The sequence below is a fragment of the Spermophilus citellus genome (assembly GCF_964194105.1).
Source record: "Spermophilus citellus genome assembly, chromosome: 10".
Classification (NCBI taxonomy): Eukaryota; Metazoa; Chordata; class Mammalia; order Rodentia; family Sciuridae; genus Spermophilus; species Spermophilus citellus.
In genome coordinates, this window is record NC_138197.1 from 88,555,420 (window position 1) to 88,561,847 (window position 6,428).

General features: G+C 38.0%; 1 long non-coding RNA gene across 1 annotated transcript in view; it reads right to left on the bottom strand.

Moving 5' to 3' along the window:
• The window catches only part of LOC308658893, a 558,609-nt gene that overhangs the window by 56,045 nt on the left and 496,136 nt on the right, over positions 1-6,428 (bottom strand). The gene's annotated exons all lie outside the window — the stretch shown is intronic.

The following is a 6,428-nucleotide window of genomic DNA, read 5'->3' on the forward strand; positions in this document are numbered from 1 at the left end:
CAAATTTCCCTCTTTGATGAGGACACCAGTTATACTGGACTAGGGGCCTGCTCTACTTGTATATGACTTCATTTCAATTTAACTAATACTTCTGCAACAACCGAAATAAGCTCACATTCTGAGACACTAAGAGGATTTCAGCAGAAGGACACAATTCACCTCATAACACTAAATTTATGTGATTTAAGAAAAGGGATCTATTTAGGAGACGGATAAACCAGCTTGGGAAATGGCAAGTACAGGGGAGGCTCAGCACAGCCAGAACACAGCCAAAGGCATGCCCTGACCAGCCCATCCTGACCTGTGCAGGACACTGGACACCACAGCCTGCACTGCCCCACAATCTCACAGTTCAAATGCTGCCACTTCCAACTATTTTCAGCCACCAAACCCAAGAATGGATTTCCAAGATTTTGACTTTCCTATCAGTAGCTCCCAAGTTAAATCTAGGTCTGCTAAAGTCTGTGTCCTAGCTGCTCTGGTAGCTAAGAAAACAAGTATCTGGAGTTTTTGCTTCAGAAGTGGGAAGAAGAAGGTGCTGCCTTCCACCAATACACATAGAGAAAATTCTTCAAACAGGGAAGGGATTTAGAGGGTAAGCAGCCAAAAGGAATAACAAATGTCCACTCCAAAGTATGTTCATTACCTGTATTATTCAGGTAGGCACTAGAATCCTAAAATGTGAGTTGTTGCTCATGGGGTGGCTTTGAACTCCTGGGCTCAAGTGATCCTCCTGCCTCAGCATCCAGAGTAGCTGGGACTATAGGCACGAGCTACTTTAACATTTTCTACTATACAGCCTTTGCCTTTTTCTCCAGGGACCCCTTAATCTGGGAAAACTCCAGCACCAGCAACTTTTCCAACAGCAGTATAGAGTGGGGTAAGGACTTTTTTTGCTCACTCTCAATATGTTATCTTTTGGCAGCTGAGTGGCTTAGCAACTTTCAGATAAGACTATAAATCTCATATTTGCTTGAGGCATGTGGGAGATTATAAACTCTTCATTCTCCAAAAGCCAATTTATGTTGTTCCTGAGTCCTCCTTCAAAACTCTGTGTTAAAAGTTATCAAACTTGTTTAGCTTGTATTGCCCCAGTGAGAACCAGAATCTCAGGCCAAGGATTGGGTCTTAGGGCTGGTGCTGTAGCTCAGGGGCAGAGTTTGTGCTTTGCGTGTGTGAAGCCCTGGGTTCAATCATTAGTGTGCGCAGCATGCACACATACACACAAAAGAAAGAAAAAAAAGAAAAAAGAACCGGGACCTATTTGAACTTAGTCTTAGATAATTGAGGAACTGCTCTAAACAGAATAGTATCTGAGATATTTGGTATCTTCTAAGAGCAGGATCAGATGTCAGTTATGCTGATGTCATCCTATTATACTGTTACTGTTACAAGTTCAATTCTTCTGTGTCCTGGGGGAAAAAGATTTATTATAACCATTTAGGGTTTATCTGAGTAATATAAAGATGATCCATATTAGATTCTATCAATATAATCTTTTTTTCTTGTTTTTTTAGATACACAAGACAGTGGAGTATATTTTGACATATTGTGCATACTTGGAGTATAACTTATTCTAAACAAGAGTCCCATTCTGAGGTTGTACATGATGTAGAGTTTCACTGGTGGTATTTTCATATATGAACATAAGAAAGTTATGTTCAACTCATACTACTGTCTTTCCTATTCTCATCCCCCCGAATGCTTTCCTTTCATTGCCCTTTGTTTAATCCATTGAATTTCTATTTTCCCCCTTCCCTTGTGTATTAGCATCTGCATATCAAAAAGAACATTCGATCTTTGGTTTTGGGGGATTGACTTATTTCAGTTAGCATAATAGTCTCCAGATTCATTCATTTACAAGCAAAAGTCATAGTCATTCTTTTTTATGGCTGAGTAATATTCCATTGTGTGTGTGTGTGTGTATCACATTTTCTTTATCCATTCATCTGTTGAAGGGCACCTAGGTTGGTTCCATAGCTTAGTTATTGTGAATTGAGTTGCTATAAACACTGATGTGGCTGCATCACTGTAGTATGCTGATTGATTTGAAGTCCTTTTGGCTATATAGCGAGGAGTGGGATAGCTAGGTCAAATGGTGGTTCCATTCCAAGTTTTCTGAGGAATCTCCATACTGCTTTCCAGAGTAGTTGCACCAATGTGCAGTCCCACCAGCAATGTATGAATGTACCTTTTCCCCCACAACCTCACCAACATTTATTGTTACTTGTATTATTAATAATTGCCATTCTGACTGGAGTGAGATGGAATCTCAGTGTAGTTTTAATTTGTCTATCAATATAATCTTGTCAATTTTCAGATTAAACTAGAAAAGCCACATGAACATCTCTAAGTGCATGAAAAACCAATAGATAAAATTGAACACTCATTCATATTTTCTTTAAAAAAACTCAAAAAAGAAAGGAATAGAAGAAAATTTATATAATGTGATAAAAGACATCTACCTAAAACTTCAGTTAACATTAAACTTTTTTTTTTTTTGAGAAAAAGGAAAAAGAAGGTTTTTTGCTTTGCTAGCAAAGAAGAAACACAGGGGACTCCTGTCCCAGAAGCTGTGATTCTACCCATCAGGAGGAACAGAGAGCTTTTAGATGACTCAAAGGCTACATTCCATGTGTTCTCCAGGTGTAATTCACTTGTTAATTTGGGAGATAGTAATTTCTGATGGTGTCTTCTGGCACCATCCCCAAGGTCTGGATTACTTCATTCCTATGGTGGGTGTGTATGAAGAGACAGATAATTCTGCCTAGGATAGGGAAGAAAAATAATCCTATTTCCCTTGAGATTAAGGAAGGGGAGAGATTAGAGAGGAGGAAGGGAAGAGGAAGAAAGAAACATGTCCATTTTAAAAATAAACTGCAGTGGCACAGCAGCAAGGGTTGTATTCAGAGCATAAAGTGGACCACTGTTACATTTCCCCACTGTTGATTTCTATATTCCATTTCTTTGGAAAAATGGACAATGACATCTCCAAAGTGCTTCCTGCTGAAAGGGGCAACATCAAACTAGAAAAGCTTTTAAAAACCTTTTCTTTTTTGATACTAGAAATTAAGCCCAGTGGCACTCTACCACTGAGCTACATCTCCAGCCTATTTAATTCTGAGACAGGTCTCAGTAAGTTGAATAGGCAGGCCTTGAACTTGAGATCCTCCTGTCTCAGCCTCTTGAGTCACTGGGATTATAGGCATGTGCACAGCTAAAAAGCATTTTTATTAAAGTCAAGAGTAAGACAAGGATGCCTGCAGTCATTGCTACTATTCTACAAAGTAATAATTGTTTTTAATGGTCATAAGAAAATGAAAATAAGGGGTATAAGAAGAGACCAGGTTTAAAGTTTTTGCATATGATATTATTATTTACATAGAAAATCCAAGAGCATCTACTGAAAAGCCTTGTATAAAACAACATTCAGCAGTATGGGTGGTGATATGATTAAAAAAAATAAAAGCCAATAAATGTCCCATAGGTCTATAATTATCAAATTGAAAATAAAATAGAAAAAAAAGATAATTTAAAATAGCAATGAAGCCAGATGCAGTGGTACATGCCTATAATCCCAGTGGCTTGGGAGGTAGAGGCAGGAGGATCACTGAGTTCAAAGCCAGTCTCAGCAAAAGTGAGGCGCTAAGCAACTCAGTGAGACCCTGTGAGACCCTGTGAGACCCTGTCTCTAAATAAAATACAAAATAGGGCTGGACTAAAAATAAATATTAAAAAATTTAAAAAAAAAAGGGGGGCTGGGGATGTGGCTCAAGCGGTAGCGCGCTCGCCTGGCATGGGTGTGGTCCGGGTTCGATCCTCAGCACCACATACAAACAAAGATGGTGTGTCCACCGGAAACTAAAAAATAAATATTAAAAAATAAAAAAAAATAGGGCTGTGGAGTAGTTCTGTGCCACTGAGTTCAATTCTCAGTACTTCCCCAAAAAAATCTTTTTTAAAAGGATGGAGCAATATATCATGTTCCTATCTGGGAAGAATTCACACTAAAAAGGTGTCAAAGCAATCAGTCCAAAACAATAAGGTTCTTTTTATGAATTAGACACATTGAGAGACAAACAATACTGAAAAAGATAAGGTGAGCTTACCCTGTTAGATATTGCATCTAACTATGAGGTTTATCTGTAGATGGACCCTGTAATCCATCATTTCCTCTTGTATATATATAGCCTACTGCCTCTACTGTTTATAAATTCATAAATTTACAGTCAATGTATATAAAACATGGGCTCAGCAGATATGATCAATCAAATTGATCATTATGATTGTTTCAAGAGAGAAGAATAGGGGCTAGGGACATAGCTCAAACATAGAGTGCCTAGAATGTACAAAGAGGCCCTGGCTCTATCCCCAGCACTGCAAAAAAAACAACGCCCCCCCCCAAAAAAAGCAACCAAACAAACAAACGAGAAAATAGAAAAATGGGATTAAGAACAAGGGAATTTCAACTTTTGGGGGAATGTTTTCTTTTTAAAATATATATGATGGTAGTAATTGTTCTGTGGATGTTATTGCATATTTAAACTTGTCAACATAAAAAGCTAGTTGATTAATTCTCAATATAGAACCAAAAAAACCCCGTGTTTATATTCCATCATTTGCTGGGAATTTGCTTTTTAATGGGCACTACTTAGTTCCAGATGTTAGGAAAATGTGGAATTTGAACTACTTCTGTAATTTTATTATTATTATTTTTTTTTTCTGTTCTGTAATTTCAGCATTCTGAGAAATCTTGTTTGTCACCATGCTTTAAAGATTAGTCAGCTGTCATTAATAAATACAGGTATAAAGTCCAGGATAAGTCTATAGTGCAGAAAGTTGTAGAATTTATATCCTGGAGACTATAAAGACATTCAAGTTATTTCCATCTTTTGGCAGGAAGATGGGCCTCAAAAGCAGCGCTACTACAATAAATCTAAGTTTGCCTCCAGAAGAGCCTCATGTGAGCACAATGAAGGGGAAAAAATACAGGATAATCACAGAATGCAGGAACACAGCAGCAGCTGGGCTACATTTCTGTTATTAATGTTAAATTACAAGCAGTGGAAATTGCTTTTTCTACTAGATACAGTTTGCTTTCTCATTCCTTATTTTCTTTAATTCCTGAAGTATTCAATATCATTACTTGATTCTGGTTTTTAGACAACACTACATGGCCTTGAGGTGGTTGACTTTCTGGTGGTTCCTCTGATTCCTTTGCTGTTCCAAGCTCTGCCTCCAGCCTGAGCTTCATAACCATGTTCTCTATCTCAATTTCTCTGTTGGTGCATCACCTAAAATTCAACAATCACACAACTTTTTATTCCTGCACTCTTATTCTGCTAGGTTCCATGCCAGCAAGGAGTATGACTGCTGTTCCCCTCTTTGGGCCTATGGTAGTGCTTGGTAGTGAAATGGAGTTAAAAATTCCCTTCTAGTCTTTAAAACCTCAATAATCTGAGTCTCTGGAATAAACAGACAGTAGGTCGGTTGCCAGGAAAAAATGTGTACTACTTATTACATGCATGTGCATGGGAGCCTCATGAAATATAAGACTCAAAGAAAGATCAAATGATTGAAGCTTATAAAATATCCTGAGCTACAGAGAGGAATAGATGCTTGGGAATTCTGGGAACATATAGATACAGCTTATGGGAGGGTGAGGGGAAGAATGTACAATGAATAAAAGGTTATTGTATCATGCAGATAAAGATGACTCTCTGGTAATCTCAGAACTGCATTAAAAAGAATAGGTGACAGACTGTAGCAATCTCCATCTGGGCAGGGTTTTGGATCTCTAGTCTCTTATCCTGTGAAATGAGCTTCCTTAGGTCACCTTTAGGCAGATAAGGAGGTCTCAGAGAATGCCACTGTTTGCCACAAACTGTATACTTTATTCATGTAGATAGGCATAATTTTTTTTTTCCAAAGGAACAACTTTGCAGAGTTATTCCTGTATCTGCCCTTCCTCTAAAATCCATCTCAAAATATGCCAAAGAAGTATAATGGGGAGTGGCATATTTTCAATTCCCATAGTACCCATGGTAAATGTTGACTACCAAGTCCTTGAAAGATTAAACCCTTATTTCGTCTTTCTCTAACACCTTAAATCTTACCATTTTATTCACTTCTGCCTCCTCTTTCCTGGTTCTATTAGAAAAAGGACAGATTCTATAATTTCTGCCCTTAGTTTCTGCTCTAATAATTCTGCCAAGAGAATTTTTTGAAAACAGGGCCAACGAGAAGGGGAAAAGTTAGCCCAGAAAGAGGCTGGCCTGGTTTAAATCTGCTCTAAGTGGTCCTGTTAAGACAGTTTGAAACAAATCACCTGCTTATATGCTATCAAACTCTGCACACTATTTGGTTCAAAGCCCAGATTCTCTTGCCTGACATTTAAGGAGACTCAAGATTCTTAGGACTTTTTTTTT